The 18,229-nt window shown below is 45.3% G+C and overlaps 1 protein-coding gene across 2 annotated transcripts in view; it reads left to right on the forward strand.

The window, feature by feature from the left end:
* Pknox2 (PBX/knotted 1 homeobox 2) overlaps positions 1 to 18,229 on the forward strand; it is a 245,572-nt gene that overhangs the window by 137,002 nt on the left and 90,341 nt on the right. The window contains exon 3 of one of the 2 annotated variants that reach the window (XM_090319655.1): positions 14,229 to 14,341. The exons of the other annotated variant lie outside the window; for it this stretch is intronic. The gene's annotated coding sequence lies outside the window, so the exon portion shown is untranslated. The remainder of the gene's footprint in view (positions 1 to 14,228; positions 14,342 to 18,229) is intronic. 2 annotated transcript variants of the gene reach the window in all.

Here is an 18,229-nt window from a genome sequence, read left to right on the forward strand (position 1 = left end):
GAAAGGAAGGGTACTTAGCTTCTTTCTTTCAGTGAACTTCTGGTTCCAAGGTTCTGCCCCAAGCAGACATCCTGTTCCTCTTTCTTCTGTCCTACACATGGGACTTCCCTAACTCATTCTCTCTGGCTTTATCCATTCATGTCTGTGGCCATCTTTTTCTTCATGTACATGTTTATTGAGGATGCTGAGCAAGGTCTGCTAGGATACCTGAGGCACAAAATCGAAAAAGATGGCCCCAGTGATCAAGTGGAAAAAAATACTTTGTTGTAATAGTTTTAAAAATAAAAGCTACCCCAGCCGTGAGTTTGGCCTAGTGGTAGAGTGCCTGCCTAGCATGCACAAAGACCTGGGTTCGATTCCTTGGAACCACATACATAGGAAAAAGCCAGAAGTGGTGCTGAGGCTCAAGTGGCAGAGCTCTAGCCTTGAAAAATCCCAAGGACAGAGCTCAGTTCCTGAGCTCAAGCCCAGGACTGGCCAATAAATAAATAAATAAATAAATGCTACCAAAAATGCACAATATACACAATATCAAATCAAAACAGTACACATATTTGATTGACACATAATAATTGCACATACTTATGGGTTGCAAAGTGATATTTTGACACATGTACAGATGAAGGCAGGCCTGTCTACTGAATTTTTTCCTTTAGCCTTGGGCTCCACTGTGATTCAGCAAGGCATAGCCACTACTGCTGGCATGGCTCTATTCTTGAGGCTTCTGATGCCCCTTACATTTTGTAGCCAAGGCAAATGTCTCTCTTGCCTTTCCATAGTTTCAGGACCAATTTGTTGCTGGAGGGAGACCTTTCTGCTATGAGTCTTGTATTCTGTAGTCTATGTTTCTATTCTAAAGTTAGTAATTTCTATTACTCCACTCCCCTTTTTCCCTTCTTTCTTGTCATCATAAAACATTCAATATTTTCTTTTTTCTTCCCTCCCTCTCTCCCTCCTTCCCTCCTCGCCTGCCTGCCTGCCTTCCTTCCTTCCTTCCTTCCTTCCTTCCTCCCTGCTTGCCTGCCTGCCTGCCTTCCTGCCTTCCTGCCTTCCATTTTTTTTGTGCCTGTCCTAGGGCCCCTGGGCTTGAGCCCAGGGTCTGGACATTATCCCTGAGCTGTTTAGCTCAAGAATAGTGCTTTACCAACCGATCCACATTTCCACTTCTGGCTTTTTTTTGGTGGCTAACTGGAGAAGAGAATCTCATAGACTTTCTTACTCTAACTGGCTTTGAACTGTGATCCTGAGATCTCAACTTCCTCAGTACCTAGATTATAGATGTGAGCCACCTGTAATGGCTGGTATTTTATCTAAATACCTGTTAATTGTTTCATAATTGTCTTCACTGCTTCCTCCATCCCAGAGTATAGACCTCATAAATGCTGTAACTTCTGTTCCCAATTATGGAGAGTTCTTGTCACACAGAAGACATTCAAGAATACTTGATGATTGAATGAATGTCTGTTGATATCCCTTTTCTTTCCTCTTTCCCCTCTCACACTAGTCCTCTTTTAATACAGCTAAAATGTTCAATCTTTTTTTCTAAATGAAAGGAAATCTTCATTGTGCCTCCACCTGAAACCACACAAAAAACAGAGTAATTCCATGTAACCAGAATCAATAGTGACGTGTGTGCACGTGTCTTTTCAGTACTGTGACTTAAAATCAGGACCTTATGCACTCACCACGTGGCTTTTTTTGTTGTTGTTCAAGTTTGGTACTCTATCACTTGAACTATACCTCCACTTCCAGCATTTTGCTAGCTAATTGGAAATAAGAGTCTCAAATTTGTCTGCCTGAGCTAGCTTTGAACCTTGATCCTTAGATCTCAGCCTCCTGAGCAGCTAGGATTACAAGTGTGAGCCACCGATGCCTGGTCAACAGTGACTCTTTTTGACACTGTACCCAAGACACTTAAGTCTGGTTGGATCACTCTGTCTATACATTGGTTATATTGATTCTGGCCTTATCAACTCCATATGCTTATGGTACAGCTTAATCAAAAAGCTAGGAGGTGTGCTGGAACACGCTTTGTGATGGATAAGATCTACAGATTCGGAAATATGTAAAATCTTATTAGCACTGGGCAGGGACAGAGGAAGGTCACCTGTGATACAGAGCCCACCAAGAAGTGACCATACAGTCCTAATCTTGCAGGAGGAAACACTGGCACAAGGGAATTCTGGGTAGAAGACACCTGTCCTGGCTTATAGCATAGCTTCTGAGTTTTTCAGGTTGCCGATTCCCTAAGCACAGGAGTTCTGGGTTCTTGCTTTGATCCCTGATCAGAATCACTGTGGCTGGAAGGTTATTCCTGGCTCTCAGACATCCTTGCAAATTCCAAGCCTTCCCCAGCAGCATGAGGAGGAAAGGAGGGAAGCATTTTAAATGAAACCCTTTCAGCATCCTTTCGATTTCAGAGGTCTGGTTCTGAGCAGCATCTGAATGAGTTTTGTAGGTATTTCATTTCCCTTCCTTGTTATCCCTCCTCTGCTGTCTGTAGAGCAGGTGAGAGCTAAGGCCTCCGTATGGCACAAGGTATAAATCTTCCTGAGTGGGAGCTGGGCCTAGGGCAGCAGGTCATTTGGGTTGGCACCATGTCTCTGTGAAGTGTGACCCCATGGGAGGGAGCGGGGCCCTGAGAAGGGCAAGGAGGCACAGAGAGATTAATTTCTTCAATGCCACGCTTCCTTAATGACGGAAATTTACATGTGTGGGGAAAATTGCAATTTCTCCAGGAAGACCTGCAAGGGAGAGTGAGGCCTATGAAGGCTGTTTAGCACGGGGACATGTCTGTGGCTGTGTATCTTGATGCTCATGGCTGTGAACAGGAACTGGAATTTGTGCCTTTGTGTTTTTTAAAATTTATTTTTAGGGTGTGTGTGTGTGTGTGCGCGCGTGCACGCTATCCTCACAGCCATCTTTATGGCTAGGTAGAGGGTATGGGTCACTGGGTGTTTCTTTAAAGTGTATATATATATATTTTTTTTTCATTTCCTGCATAATTTACTTCATGTAAAAAGGCCATCCGGAGCTCAATTCCTAGCATGGCTTTTCAATAAAGCAATATTATCAGAGCCCGGTCCCCAAACTAGTCCCAGGAGAGGCTTTTCCTTCATTCTTTGTCAAACGAAATGTCACTGACTTACCAGATGATGAGAAGAAAAATTCTTCTTGTTTATTTGCCAAGTGAGGCAGACATGAAGCTGCTCAGCCTCTGCACATCTTTTCTCTGGCTAGGCACACCGGTGAGTGGGAGACCAGATGGGTAGGTGCCAAAGAGCAGTATCCAGGGGGGCCACTGTAAAACCCTTGAGGGGGTTCTGCTCTTTCACTTCCCCTTTAATGATAAAGCTTTGTGTTAAGATCTGAACTCAGGACCACACACATGCTAGAAAGGTGCTCTACCACTCAGTCTGCATCTCCACCCCTCCCCCTCCATGCCCCAACTTTTTTTTTAAATAAATTTTTTATTGCGATTAATAGAAGGGTTACATTACATTCACCAGATAGAAGGTGCATGATTTCACAAACATTGATACCCTTTCTCATGACATGGTCCCCATTTCCCTCCCCCCCTTCCCCCCTTATCTTGATTTCCCCCCTTCCCTATCCAATTTCAAATAATCAATTAAGCACATATAAAATATATCAGATAACAAGGTGAAATACTGCAACAACATGAGATAACCAAGAGATGGCAAAAGAGATGAGACATAACATAGTACATTAAGAACAACAGTCATTCATTATATACGCCCCAACTTTTGAAATAGAATTCAGCCTTTCAAGTGGCTGGGTTTATAGACATGTGCCATGACTACCAGCACTCAAATGATGCAGCTTTTCTAACCTCAGTTTCCCCTTTCTAAATTCTGAGATGAATAGCAACTATTCCGTAAAGTTTTTTTTACAAGAAATAAACATGAAATTGCACAATATAGTTCCTTGTAAACAGCATGTGGCATGTTATATGCTTCGTATGTGTGGAATTCAGCTTGCAGATATGTTTAAGAAACTGTCTGCATGCATCAAGAGACTGCTCAATACTGTTTTTGTTTTGTGGTGCCTTTATCTGGTTTTGGTATCAGAGTTGTATTGGCTTCTTAGAATGACTTTGTTAGCATTCTTTCCTTTTCTAGTAGATGAAATAGATCGAGGAATATTGTTGTTTTTTAAAGTTCTTTTAGAGTTTGGTGGTGAATTCATGTGATTCTGCCCTAATCTTTATTATTTCTTTCTGCCTGCTAATTTGAGGTTTAGTTTGTTCTTGTTTTTCTAGGAGCCTGAGGTACATAAATTGAGCTGTTTATTTGAAATCTTTCTTTTTGATATAGGTGCTTATAGGCATATTCTCTCCTCTTAGCATTGTCTTTCCTGTATCCCAGAGGTTCTGGTAAGTTGTGTTTTCATTTTCATTAGGCTTTAAGAATGCTTTCAATTTCCCTGCTATTTCTTTGGCAACCCCACTGGTCACTTATCAATGCATTGTTCAGTCCCCATGTGTTTGATTTTTTTCTGTAGTGTCTTGATGTTGCTTTCTAGTTTTACTTTATTATGGTTTGATAGAAGACAAGGGGGTTATTTTATTTATTTATTTTTACCAGTCCTAGGGCTTGAACTCAGAGCCTAAGCAATGCCCTTGAGCTTTCTCAAGGCTACAGTTCTACCACTTGAGCCACAGCACCACTTCTGGCCTTTTCTATGTATGTGGTACCGAGGAATTGAACCCTGGTCTTCATGCATGTTAGGCAAGCACTGTACCATTAGGCCAAACTCCCAGCCCTATTTCTTTCCTCCCTCCCTCCCTTCCTTCCTAGTTCCCTCCTTCTCTCCCACCCTTCCTCGTTTCCTCCCTCCCTCCTTCCCTCCCTTCTTTCTTTCCTTCTTCCTTCCTTCCTTCCTTCCTTCCTTCCTTCCTTCCTTCCTTCCTTCCTTCCTTCCTTCCTTCCTCTCTCTCTCTCTCTCTCTCTCTCTCTCTCTCTCTCTCTCTCTCTCTCTCTCTCTCTCTCTCTCTCTCTCTCTCTTTCTTCTTTCTTCTTTTGCTAGTCCTGGGGCTTGAACTCAGGGTCTAAGCACTGTCCTTGTGCATTCCTCAAGGCTAGCACTCTACCACTTGAGCCACAGCACCACTTGTGGCTTTTTCTGTGTATGTGGTACTGAGGAATCGAACCTTGGTCTTTGTGCATGCTAGGCAAGCACTCTACCACTAGGCTACCCTCTCAGCCCCTCCTGGCCCTATTTCGATTTTTAAAAAAATCTTTTTTAACATGCACTTTATGTCCTAAAATATGATCTATTTAGGAGAAAGATTCAGGGGCTGCTGAGAAGAACGTGTATTGTGTAGCTGCTGATGAAATACTTTGCAGCTGTCTGTTAAATCCATTTAGACTGTACTATCTGTTACTCCTGAAGTTTGTTCATTGATTTAAAAAAAAATCTGGGTGGCAAGTCTGTTGGTGGGGTATGTGTGTGTGTGTGTGTGTGTGTGTGTGCTGACATTAGGGCTTGAACTCAGTGCTAGCTCTTAACTTCTTCACTCAAGGCTGGTGTGTGTGTGTGTGTGTGTGTGTGTGTGTGTGTGTGTGTGTGTGTGTGTGTATGTGTGTGTGTGTGCTGACATTAGGGCTTGAACTCAGTGCTAGCTCTTAACTTCTTCACTCAAGGCTGCTGTTTTGTCACTTGAGTTGCACCTCTGCTTCTGGCCTTTTGCTGGTTAATTAGAGATAATTAAAGGTACCTTCTTGCTCTGATTGGCTTTGAGCTGTTATCCTCATGTCTCAACCTCTTGAGTAGTTAGAATTACAGATGTGGCCCCTGCAAAGACTCCTATTATTTGAACCTTATTTATTTGTACCTTATCCAACAATTATTTATTATATGCCTACTATAAACAAAATATACTGGGCTCTAAGAAGATATGTGAGTGTGAGGTTTCATTAGGATTATATAGTCTAATGGCATAAGTAAGGCTTATGTAAGACTCTAAGCTATTAGAACCATCCTCAGCTGTCCTGCAAAAGATGTGGGAGGCTAAAGAGACACCAGTTAAATGTTACTGTTGAGCTAAGGTGTGGTGGGAACAGAAAGGAGGGAAATGTAGCTAAGGTCAGAGCAGAAAATAGTGGTAAATTGGTACCAAAGTGCAGTTTTATCTTTTCCTGCCTCAGGAGAAGGCTGCCTCAGGTGCAAGGTCATCCAGAAGGCTGAGTAGGAGAGGGAATAAGAGCCCAGAGATGGTCTGACCTTCAAGGAAAGAAATTGTGTGGAGAAATGGGAGAAGGAGACCCTGTCAAGGAGGGATAGAAATAAATAGGGCTTGGCCAGGAGCATGACCTAGTGGTAGAGTGCTTGCCTAGCTTGCATGAAGCCCTGGGTTCGTTCGATTCCATGGTACCACACACACAGAAAAAGCCAGAAGTGGTGCTCTGGCTCAAATGGTAGAGCACTAGCCTTGAGAAAGCCTAAGGACAATGCCCAGGCTCTGAATTCAAGCCCCAGGACTGGCAAAAATACATAATGCTTAAAAAAAAAAACTGGGGGACGATTCCTGGCCGACTTAAAAAGTTCATACATTTTCTCATAGAAGGTACTTTAATCACCAGTCTCTTCTTCTAGTCCATTTCTCCAGATATAAAATTTGTGTCTGGTCAAGTTCTGCCCAGGTCTCTTGATTGCTTTGGGCATTTCTGCTCATCCATCCATTCCCTCATTTCAGAAACACACATTGAGCCGGATGCTAGGCCAGAGATGGGAGCCCAAAGTGAAGAATACTGAGTTGTTGCTTTCTGAAGCTCGGAATTTCAAATAAGAACACAGATGGGAACAGATGGGAATGATTCCACGATCCAGCCTACAGTTCGTGCCCAAGACCTTCAGACTTTCTCTTGGAGCTGTGGTCCCCGTTATTGGGGGAGCAGAGACGAGGGGATGAATAACCCTTTATGGGGAAGGGAGGCCTCGATAATAAACTTCAGAGAATGAAATCTTAAAGCAGAATTTTACCACTTAGGATCTAAACATACTAGGAAATTGGTATTATCATGAATGGCAATGGTTTCCATTGTCAAAGCTGTGAGTGATGGCATTATATAGCTCTCTAGTTCTCACGGGGGACATCTCACGGGGGATGCTAATACACAGAATTCTAAGAAAGCCTGTAAGTTAGGTGTTTCTGATCCCATTTTACAGAAATGGGGAAGCAAGTACTGTAAGACTTACACAATTTGTGCAGCAGGAAAGAGAGAGAGCCTGGGCATCAGCGCAGCCTGTGGCTCATGTCTGCAATCCTAGCTACTCAGGAGGCTGAGACCTAAGGATTATGGTTTGAAGCCAGCTCAGGCAGAAATATCCTTGAGACTCGTATCTCTAATTAACCACACACACACGCACACACACACACAAAAGCAAGATATGGAGCTGTGACAGAATGCTAGCCTTGAGCAAATGAAGCTCAGGGACATGTCCCAGCCCTGAGTTCAATCCCCAGGACAGGCATAAGAGAAGGGTGGGGGTGAGGGAGAGAGAGAGAGAGAGAGAGAGAGAGAGAGAGAGAGAGAGAGAGAGAGAGAGAGAGAGAGAGAGAGAGAAACAGTTAAATCCAACTTTACTTAATATCATCCACTGTACTATTCCTGCCACACTCTCAGTATCAGTACACATGAAATAATCCTCAGTTCAATCAAAAGCTCCCAATTTAGGGACACATTGAAGTATAGAGAATTGCCTTGCCTTTGGCAATGAATAACAAATGACAAAACAGGCAAACTCTCATCTGAATGGGTTCAGCATTGATCTGAGTTCATATTTGGCAGAAATGGCTCCTCTCCACGTGACAGGAATCCATCCACATGGTGCAGGGCTAACCCAGGTTTGTGTGAAGGAAGAAAGGAAATAAAACCACAGGTCTGTCCTCCCAGGTTTGTGGTGCCATGAAGGGAATTAGGAAATTTAGCTTGACAAAAACAGCAGAAGTTCAGAAAATTGAGTGAGATTAAGGGCAATGATGAGGATGGCAGTGCAAGAAGCAGAGTCTTCAGCTGCAGAGAGGTAGGATCAGTGCCCGCATGGGGGATTGAATAGAGGCTGAATGCAGACGCGAGAAGGCGGACACAAGGCCCTCCAGCAGGACATAGGGAGTTCAGGTGCGGGGTGTTCTAGGTGTCAGGATGATGGTAGTCCGGCTTAGCTGGAGAAAAGTTTCAGATGTAGAAGTGGGGTCAGGCAAGAGGTCCAGCCTGATTATAAAGTACAGGAGTGGAAGCTCAGCAATTTGGATTTTCATCTTTTTAGGCTCCAACAAATATAGCAAGGCTTTTGTCCAAGGGAGAAACAGTCTATGCAAGTCTGTACATTATTTGAGCTTCCATGGGGCTTTAAGCTTCCCTCCTCCCAGAGGATTGGCATCTGGCTTCTTGGGTCTCCTCCCCTCTGGTGAAATTCTAAGGCTTCCTCTGAGATGACAGTGAGGTGCAGGAGTAGTCCAAGAATGGAACTGAAAATGTCCATGTCAGGCCCAGTTTTGTGTTTACAGATGGCAATGGCAAAGATCAATGATAAGCATCCTGACAAAAGGGGTTTAAGGTGGCAAAGCTCACTGGTGGCAGAACTGGCACTGGCTGCTGTGCCTGCTTAACTTGCCCCCCCCCATGGGGGAGGGATAGTCACAGAGGCCCGCCATTGAGGAAATGCTGGAAGGTTTTTTCAGGCACTGCACTGAGAAGGGCTCCCTCAGAGGGCTCCAGAATGTGCCATGCTCTCTTATGGCTTTTGAACCACTCATGACAGAGACTTTGGCCCTTTATATTTGGGGTGCGAGGTGGGGCCAGCTTCCCAGTATGGAGGGGACAGGTCTTTGGTTTGTGTCTAGTCTACTATCTTACTCATCTGCAAAAGTGCCAGCTGGCAAAATTGGCTCAAAACTGGCTTTTGCCCATCAGCATGGTCCAAGAAAACCTGGCCATGGGCACATAGGGACTGGCAGAGCGCCTTCACCCCCACCTCCTCACCTTCTTGGGAGTGTGGTGGGGATAAAGGGGACATCATTTTTCTTTCTTTTCTTTTCTGGTGTTAGTACTGGGGCTTGAACCCAGGGACTGGGCACTGTTCCTTCATTGTTTGTGTTTTTCATTTATATTTTTAAATTGTTATTATAAAGGTGATATACAGGGGAATTACAGATACATAAATCAGGGAGTGGGTACATTTCATTTTGGACAATGGCACCCCTTCCCTCGTACTCTCCCAGTTTTTCCTTCTCATCCCCACCCTTTAATTAACGTTTGTGTTTTTTGTGATTCCCATCCTGTGATTTGAACTCAGGGCCTGGGCATTGTCCTTGAGCTTTTGTGCTCAAGGCTCTTATTTTGCCACTTTGAGCCACAGCTTCACTTCTGGCTTTTTTGGTGGTTCATTGGAGATGAGTCCATGGATTTTTCTACCTGGGCTGGCTTTGAACCACCTTCCTTAGATCTCAGCCTCCTGAGTAGCTAGGATTGCAGACATGAACCACCAGCACCCAGCTTGTTCCTTAGTTTTTATGGCTCGAGGATGGTGTTTTGCCACTTGAGCCACAACTTCACTTGCACTCCACACTTGTATATGTGGTTTACTGGAGATAGAGTCCCATAGACTTTCTTCCCTGGCCTGGCTTTGAATCCCAATCCTTGGATCTCAGCCTCCTGAGTAGCTAGAATTACAGATATGAACCCCTGTGCTTGGCAGAGAGGAAGACTTTGTATGGTGGTGGGGGTAGAAAGAGGGTCATCATCCATTGGCAGTCTCCTCTCTGTCTACCCTGGTCTGTCTTTCCTCCTCTCCATTCTTTCTGACATGTGAGTTGTCTTCCTTGTACCCAGAGGAATCTCTGCCAGTGACAGAAAGGAGATTACAGGCTACATTTTGCCTCCAAGCTTTCTTCAGGCTGTAAGGAAACAAGTGGAACTAGCTAGTTGTCAGTTCTGGGAAAGGAGAAATCTCCATCTATTGCAGGCCTGAAGCAATGCCCTGTGTTGGGGCATGCCGGTGTCACCTCTGCTCGTCCTTCCTCTTGCTAATGTGTGTCTTTATTAATCCCTGAGTAGGAAGCTGGTTGGCTTTTCTTCCCTCACACTGGTCCCAGCTCCTCTGAGCCAGGCCTTCTGAGGATGGAGGTGGACAGAAGGGCAGTCAGAGCAGAAAGATGGGATCTGTGGATGCTGCAGGCCCTTGGAGGTTGCTTTTGTGCCCCAGGACCACAGGAAGGATGGGGAGTGAAGGCCATATTAAGTAGGTGGTACCTCCTCCCTTCCCCAGGCTCCACCCTGTCCCTGTCCTTGTGGGCTTTAGCAAAAGAAGGAGTGTTGAGGCCAACAGCCAGAAGTGGCATCATACTCACACTGCAGGTGACAAGTAAGTCCTTCTCAATATCTTTCCCACTGGAGTATGAATACTGAACACCAAATGGCTCTCTTATCTGCCACATCCTGGGCCTTAAGCTCTGGGACAATGAAGTGGCTGAGGCTGGCATAGTAAGACTCCCAGGAATGTCTCTAGCTGTCTCTCCAGTCAATGTGTCCAGCAGCGGTCTAGCACAACTGCAAAATTGCTTGATGAATTGATAAGAAATATAAGAGGAAAAAGAGAGAGAAAGGGAGGAGTGCAGAAAAATAAAATAGCCGGAGTCAGAGGATATACCACTTGCTACTGTTATCCTAAGCAAACCCCATGCTTGCTTCTTTTTGTAGAACTAAGGATTGATCCCAGGAACTCTCTGCATGCTAGGCTAGAGCTCTACCACTTGAGCATCCTGTGATACAGCTCTAAAACAGGAACTACACAGAAAGCAAAAGTATATTTCTTGTAGGAGGTAGAGATGTGTGACCTTCCTACAAGAAATCTGTAGAAACCCTTTAAAGTGAGCAGACCTTGGAACTTGGAACTTGGCAAGCCTACACCAAGTTAGGGATAACCTAAGAAATGATCAGGTCTTCAATGAATGTCAGCTAACCAGAATTGCTGGGATTTGTTTATAATAGTAAACACTGGACATAATCTAAACAGTATGTGATTAAAAAGTGAGCTGAGTATGCATGGCACAGTCGTAAATACAATGTCATAAGCCTTTCATATTATAACACATATTTCTCTTAGATGAAAAATACATATGGCACATTGTTGAATACTGAATAGTGTACACAATATGATGCTATTTTTTATTGTTTTTATTTTTATTTTATTTTATTTTTTTTTGCCAGTTGTGGGCTTGAGCTCAGGGCCTGAGCACTGTCCTTGGACTTTCTCAAGGACAGAGCTCCACCACTTGAGCCTCAGCACCACTTCTGGCTTTTTTCTATGTATGTGGTACCAAGGAATCGAACCCGGGTCTTCATGCATGCTAGGCAAGCACTTTAACCACTAGGCCAGACTCCCGGCCCTTTATTGTTTTTATAAAAACTCCAGAGGAGTTACAATTTCAAAAGTAGGTCAGGAGTACATTTCCTTGATAATATCTCCCTTGTCTTCACTCCCAGTTTTCCCTCTCATCCCCATCCACAAGTTGTACAGTTTATTTGTTTATTTATTTATTTATTTTGTGGGTCATGGGGCTTGAACTCAGCCTGGGCACTGTCCCTGAGCTCTTCAGCTCAAGGCTACCTCCCTACCCTTGAGCCATAGCCCCACTTTCCATTTTCTAGAGGTTAACTGGAGATAAGAGTCTCAGGTCCTTTTGTGCCCAGGCTGGCTTTGAACCTTGATCCTCAGATCTCAGCCTTCCTGAGTAGCTAGGATTACAGGTGTGAGCCACCACACCCGGCTGCATAGTTCATTTTCAACTACTCTAGGGAGTACCACTGCTGCATTTTGCCACTATTTATAAGAAGTTTTTTTTTTTTTTTTAATTCCAAACACTAACTGTGGTCACTTTTGAACTGCAGGATTGTAGCTGACTTAACTTTGTCTTCTTATCTACATATTTCCTAATAAGCATTTGTTATTTTGTAAAGATATACCAAAATGCCTACTTCTTTAAAAAGGAAAGATAATTGTACATGCAAGTCCTCTGTAAATCCAAAATTTACACAGATCTAGGATCCCTGCCTGGGAGGGACCCACATGTTGAAAAGAGATGACAGGCATTTAAGATAGCTCCTAACACAAGCTGACACAGAATCCTGAGAAAATGACAAACAGCCTTTGCTTGGAAACACAGAAAAGCTGGGCCAGGGGTGAGGGGAGGGGTGATGAGAACTAGTTGTAGTTGAAGTTGAATATTGAAGAAGGGATAAGGTCTTTGTCAGGTAGCAATACAGAACTGGAGCCTTAGTGGGAAACCATGACAAGATGTGGAGAATAGAAAGGTGTGTTTTCATGAAAGGAGTACAGTAGAAGGTGAGTCTAGAAGGACATACTCCGAGAAGGCTGTTCTTGCTCTAACGTAATGAACAGATGTTTGGTGAATATCTTCTCTGGGCAACCAGTTCTTAGAAGTCCTGGAGAAGGTGATGAGCCAGCTGTAAGTGTGTAAAGAAGAGTGAGCGCCTGTTCCTGTTTTGGCTGCATCTGGCAGGCCCAGAGTCCTTGGTGAGTGTGGATGAAGTCACCTGCTCAGATGCAGTATGCAAATACACTGAGAGGCCAATGATACAGATAAAGAGAGACTGGGATCAGGACTGGTGGGGTCCCTTAGTTTGCAGTCTGTGTGATCAGAGACCTGTGAATTATTACAGTTTAAAGACAAAGTCGTCATGAAGGAAGAACAGTGTACGAGGAGAAATGACACAGGAATAACCCGGTGGTATCACTCATTCCATTGGTTTGATCTCTTGGGTTCCTCTGTGTGGCGCAGATCAGATCAGATCAGACAATGGACAAAGGGACCTGAAACAGTGTGTCTATCCTTCCTCTGAAAGTCTTTCAGCTAATGCTAGTGTACCCCAGCTTCTGCTCTTCTGCTGCTAGGAATTCAAACCTCCTTTAGGATCTCAGATGCAAACTCTCTGCCACTCTCACCTCCCCAGCAGTTTGCACACGCATGCACATATGTGTGTGTGCATGCACACTTAAGGTGCAGGCAAACATCCTCATTTCCATCTCCTCAGTTGCCACTCCTAGCTTGGCTACTGCTTAGCTCCTCCTGTTGTCATGTCACTAGTTAATTACATTCTTTACTGAGGTGCAAATGTGTTTTTACAAGGAGACTAAGCTGGTGTTAACTAGGAAGGTGCTGTTAATGTTAAAGATGATTTCCCTCTGGTGCAGGGCTGGGGCTCTGGGCTGGGGATGCTGCCCAATGCTGCCTCCCAAAGTACAACTGAGATGAGGAGCAGACCGTATTCCTGTGACCAGCCATCCTGACCTGTTGGAGTCAAACTAGCAAGTGGTCCACATGGAGAAAGGGAGGACTGCTGGGAATTGTGTGGCTTTGTCTCTCAGCAGGGCTGGCCACTCAGACTGTGGATGTACACACCTTGGTTCATTTCAAATATGGAAAAAATAAATAAAATGAACACTCTTTAACCTAAAGCTAAATTAAAATGCCATGTGGTCCAAGCCCCTGTTAGGCCGCAGGTTGTCTTTCCCTGCTTTTTGGTCCCTTCCTGGCTTTTCTCCCCTGCTGCCCTCAGACAGCTTCCAATCCCACCACATTGCTGTCTCTACAGACCCCAGCCAAGCCTGCCAGTGACATCAGCTGCTGCCCCTTCCTCCAACTTCCCCAGAACCCTAGGACAGGTGTCAACCGCTCTTCCAGTGCCCACGGTCACTCCCAGAGACAGGCTGCAGTACACCTGGACCCAGGAAACCATGCAGGCAACAACAGAGTTCTTCATCCTTGATGAGATCTGGGCTCCAGATGAACCATAAGGAGGAGGAGGACGTTGAGGGGGAGTGAGGGGAAGCCTCAGTAACCACACTGAGGAGCGAGAGAGAGGTGAATGGTAAACATGGCAGGGAAATAGCACCCATGTCTTCTCAGACCCTGGGCACTGTTCTTGGGCTTTCTCAAGGCTAGAGCTCTACCATTTGAGACACAGTACCATTTCCAGCTTTTCTTTCTATGTATGTGGTACTGAGGAATCGAACTCAGGTCTTCGTGCATGTAAGGCAAGTATTCTACCACTAGGCCAAACTCCCAGCCCCACCCATCCCTTCTAGAACAGAATATATCCTGGGGAGAAAGGAGAGAGCTGGTGAACAGATCCAGGAGTACTCTGTGATTGATGCCCCTGCTGCTCTGCCCTTCCATGCAGGTGCTCTGGCTCCCAGGGACAGGAAGCATTTCTAGTTCAGCTGGAAGTGAGAAGAGGGGTATAAGCCCCCTCTCCCCAGAAGAGGATCCCAGAGACGTCTGGATCACCTAACAGTAAGATGTGCTTTTCTGTCCTTGAACATATTAGGCCAATCCCCCAGTCAGTACCAGTTCTGCCACGAGCACTGACCACCTTAGACAGCAAACACTGTGTGGGTTTCTCATGTCTTTGTGTTACAGCCTTAGCTTAGGGTCAAGGGTCATGTTTTGTCCCTGTGTTCTGAGCTTTCACGTGTTCTATGAGCAAAGAGTTGTTGGTATGGAGAGGAGGGTGTTGTGTAGATTTGTGATGATGATGATCACAACTCTGAAAACAATTGTTCTCACTTGAGCGTTAACTAGGGGTGTTGGTGACAAATGCAATTCCTGGACCCCACAGCCAGAGACTCTGATTCTGTGTGCTGAAGTGAAGACCTACATATTTCTACCCCATGATTTCTGATGCACACCCTAGGTACTGCGTCCAGGTTTTCACCCGTAGGTGAACTTGGAGAAATAGGCCCTTTGATCATGGATCACAGAGAAGCTCATTTGACTCACATGAAATCTGGGTAGTTGGTTGGATTTTCAGCAGATCTTGGGGTTCGACGCAGGGCCCAGACTAGCTAGTTAGGTGTTCTACCATTTGAGTCACATCCCCAGCCCTTTTGCTTTGTTATTTTTCAAACAGGGGCTTGTTTTCTGCCTGGTTGGCCTAGATTGTGATCCTCCTTTTCATGTGTAGGTGTGATGAGTGGGAGGTCCCATCAAGCCCAGCCTTTTCTAGTTGAGATGACGTCTCCTTGGTTTTGTTTTAGTTTTTTGTGGCCTCAGCTGGTCTTGTAACCTCAGTCCTCCTGTTATCCTGGTAACCATGCTATCAAAGTAACATGATCAGAAGTGTGAGCCATCGTGCACAACTGGTTTTTTGCTCTTTTAATTCTCTTAAGTAACTTCATCGTATCATAGAGTTAAGTACCCATATATTATGTAGGGATTTAGAAAACTAACTTTTAAAAATAACTTGTTTTTTCTTTCTTTCTTTCTTTCTTTCTTTCTTTCTTTCTTTCTTTCTTTCTTTCTTTCTTCCTTCCTTCCTTCCTTCCTTCCTTCCTTCCTTCCTTCCTCCCTCCCTCCCTCCCTCCCTCCCTCTCCCCCCCTTCTTGCTTATTTTGGGGCTTGAACTCAGAACCTTGCACTTTGCTTGGCTTTTTTGCTCAAGACTCACACTCTACCACTTGAACCACAATCCTACTTCCAGCTCTTTGCTGGTTAACTGGAGACAAGTGTCTTGGAGATTTTTCATGTCCAGGCTTCAAACCATCAGCCTTCAGAGTAGCCTCCTGAGTAGCTCGGAGCCACCCAGCACCTGGCTCCCTGGTTTTGGTTTTGGTTTTGGTTTGGTTTTCTCTTTTCTTTCTTAATGTTGTTGTAAGGGTTGGTCCTCTTACAAAGAGATCAAGCCCTGGGTCAGGAGTTTAGCCTAGTGGTAGAGTGCTTGCCTAACATGCACAAAGACCCAGATTCGATTCTTTGGTACCACATACATAGAAAAAAATCAGAAGTGTTGCTGGGGCTCAGGTGGTAAGGCGCTAGCCTCAAGAAAGCTTAAAGACAGTGCCCAGACCCTGAGTTCAAGCCCCAGGGCTGCTCTCCCCCCACAAAAAGGAGATTGAGCCTCAATTCAAGGGACTTTGTCCCGGATTTAAAATTTCCTTGATATCTTAAGGACAGTGTGACCTTACAGGAAACTGGTGGTAACTGTTGCCAAATTCTTCACACAGGACAATCCTTGCAGAGAGGGAGAGGGAGAGAGAGCCACTCAGGTGAATGTGCCACTCCACCTTTTCAAAGCTGGAGGCTAGAAGAGTCACTTCCTGTTAGGGGAGCTGTGTGTCATCATGGTAGTCAGGGTTACGCTGGCTCCTCCTCCTTGGAGGAAAGCCATGCATTGTTGACTGGAGCACTCCCCTCCTGGGACAAGCTGGCTTTATCATTTGGAGCCTGTGTGCCATGATACTGCAGGCAGTTCACTGCCCATGTGGCTGGCTGGAAGATGGAGAGAGAGCACATGAAACAAGAAAGTATGGACAAAGCTGACACAGTTGCACAATCAGTACCAAGTGTGTCATTGTTCAAGAGCAGTGACTTTCTTAGGGACAGAAGTGAAACCAAGGCTCATCCCATGGCCTTTCCAGGAGAACCCCACTCTCTCCAGGTGAAGGCTGTTGTTTCTGTGTCCCCTGTGCCATCATCTAGATGATGGGTGGACAATTGCTACCTTCCATACTGGGGGTGTCTTTCATAGATTTGACAGAAGCAAACTCAAATATTATCCCCACCTCTGTCCGCTGAACTCCTGGGCCTTTGTATACCCACTGGCCATTGGCTGTAGTTTCAAATGAGTGACAGGCAGCTTGTCCTGTCCTGGGGGCTTAGTACAGTTGACACTATTCCTTACATGGGTGCAACTGGCAAGGACAATTTTTGCAGCTAATGCTGGAAGTGTGGCAATCAGAGAAGCCGCCAGCTGTCTCACTTCAATTCTTAGCGCTCTCTCTCTGTCTCTCTCTCTCTTTTTTAAATCGTTTTGCTTACATAATCCACCCCCTTTTTATTTTCTAATTCTCTCCTTGCAAAGCTGGCACCAGAGGGGAAGGGCTGGGGTGGAGGGGATAGCAATTACACATCAGTTTGGGGAGCATTTACATTTTGCAATTACAATTTAAAAATAAGTCTCGTTAATGATCTCCACGTGTAAACGACAAACCTTAACTGACATACACATTCTCTCGGGTCTGCCTGCCTGCCTCCCTTACAAGCCAGAGGCTCTGCAGAGGCAGAAGCTCATGGTGAGACACAGGAAGGGGCTGGGGCCGCTCAGGACCAGAAAGTGCCTTTGAGGATGCTTAGAGCATGGAGATGGCACTGATGACATGGAAAACAAGAACTCTGGGCTCCAGCATCTCTTCTCTTCCTGGCCCCTCTCCCTGAGCCCTGGCTCAGCTAGCTGGGTTTTCTGAAGGCCCAGTGAATGTACAGGGTGGTGGAGGTGAGAATTTTGAAGTGCTGTTGGGCAAATGACAGTCTTAGTTCCCACAAGCCAATCAGAGCAAAGGAACCAATTCCTCATTCAAGGTGCAGGGAGAAAGCAAGCATGCACTGTCTGACTGTTTGGAAAAGACATTTCTCTTCTTTACCAAGGAGTTTGCCTATGCTTACTGACACCCTCTGATCCCTGCTTAAGCTCAGACTTTGAATCCAAACCAGTCTTGGTTCAGAGTCTAGCTCTACCATTTGCTGGCTGTGGACTTTGAGCAAGTTCTGTAACTTAGGTCTTCCACCATAGTGTGTGTGTGTGTGTGTGTGTGTGTGCGCGTGTGTGTGTGTGTGTGTGTGTGTGTGTTACTGGGTTTGAACTCAGCCAGAGCACTCTCCCTTAGTCTTTTCTCTCAAGACTGGTGCTCCATCACTCGAGCTTCAGCCCCTCTTCCAGCTTTTGGGGGTTAGTTGGAGAGAAGGGTCTTCTTGCTGGGCTGACTTTGAACACACCTCCTCAGATCTCAGCCTCCTGAGTAGCTAGGATTATAGGCACAAGCCACTGGTGCCCAGCGATTTTCTTTTCTGAGAAACAGTCTCACTGTGTTGCCCAGGCTAGCCTTGAACTCATGATTTTCCTTCTGTTCCCCACAAGAGCTAGGACGATCACAGGCATGCGGCAACATGCCCAGCCTGTCATAACCGTTATGTAATTGAGACAATGGTCGTTTCCTCACAGGGCTTTTGTGACAATGACCTCACATAAGGTCTACCACAGGAGAACTGCTTAGAAAAGTCCAACTCCTGTTCCAGGCCAGCCCAGCCAGCTTCTGTTTCTTTCTGGGTACAATGGACACTAAGCACAGGAGTCTGGTGTGCTCTCTCCAAGCTTCCCTTCAGAACCTCCTCACCACTACTCCCCAC

The sequence above is a fragment of the Megascapheus bottae genome, chromosome 27 (assembly GCF_031878675.1).
Source record: "Megascapheus bottae isolate mThoBot1 chromosome 27, mThoBot2.hap1, whole genome shotgun sequence".
Classification (NCBI taxonomy): domain Eukaryota; kingdom Metazoa; phylum Chordata; class Mammalia; order Rodentia; family Geomyidae; genus Megascapheus; species Megascapheus bottae.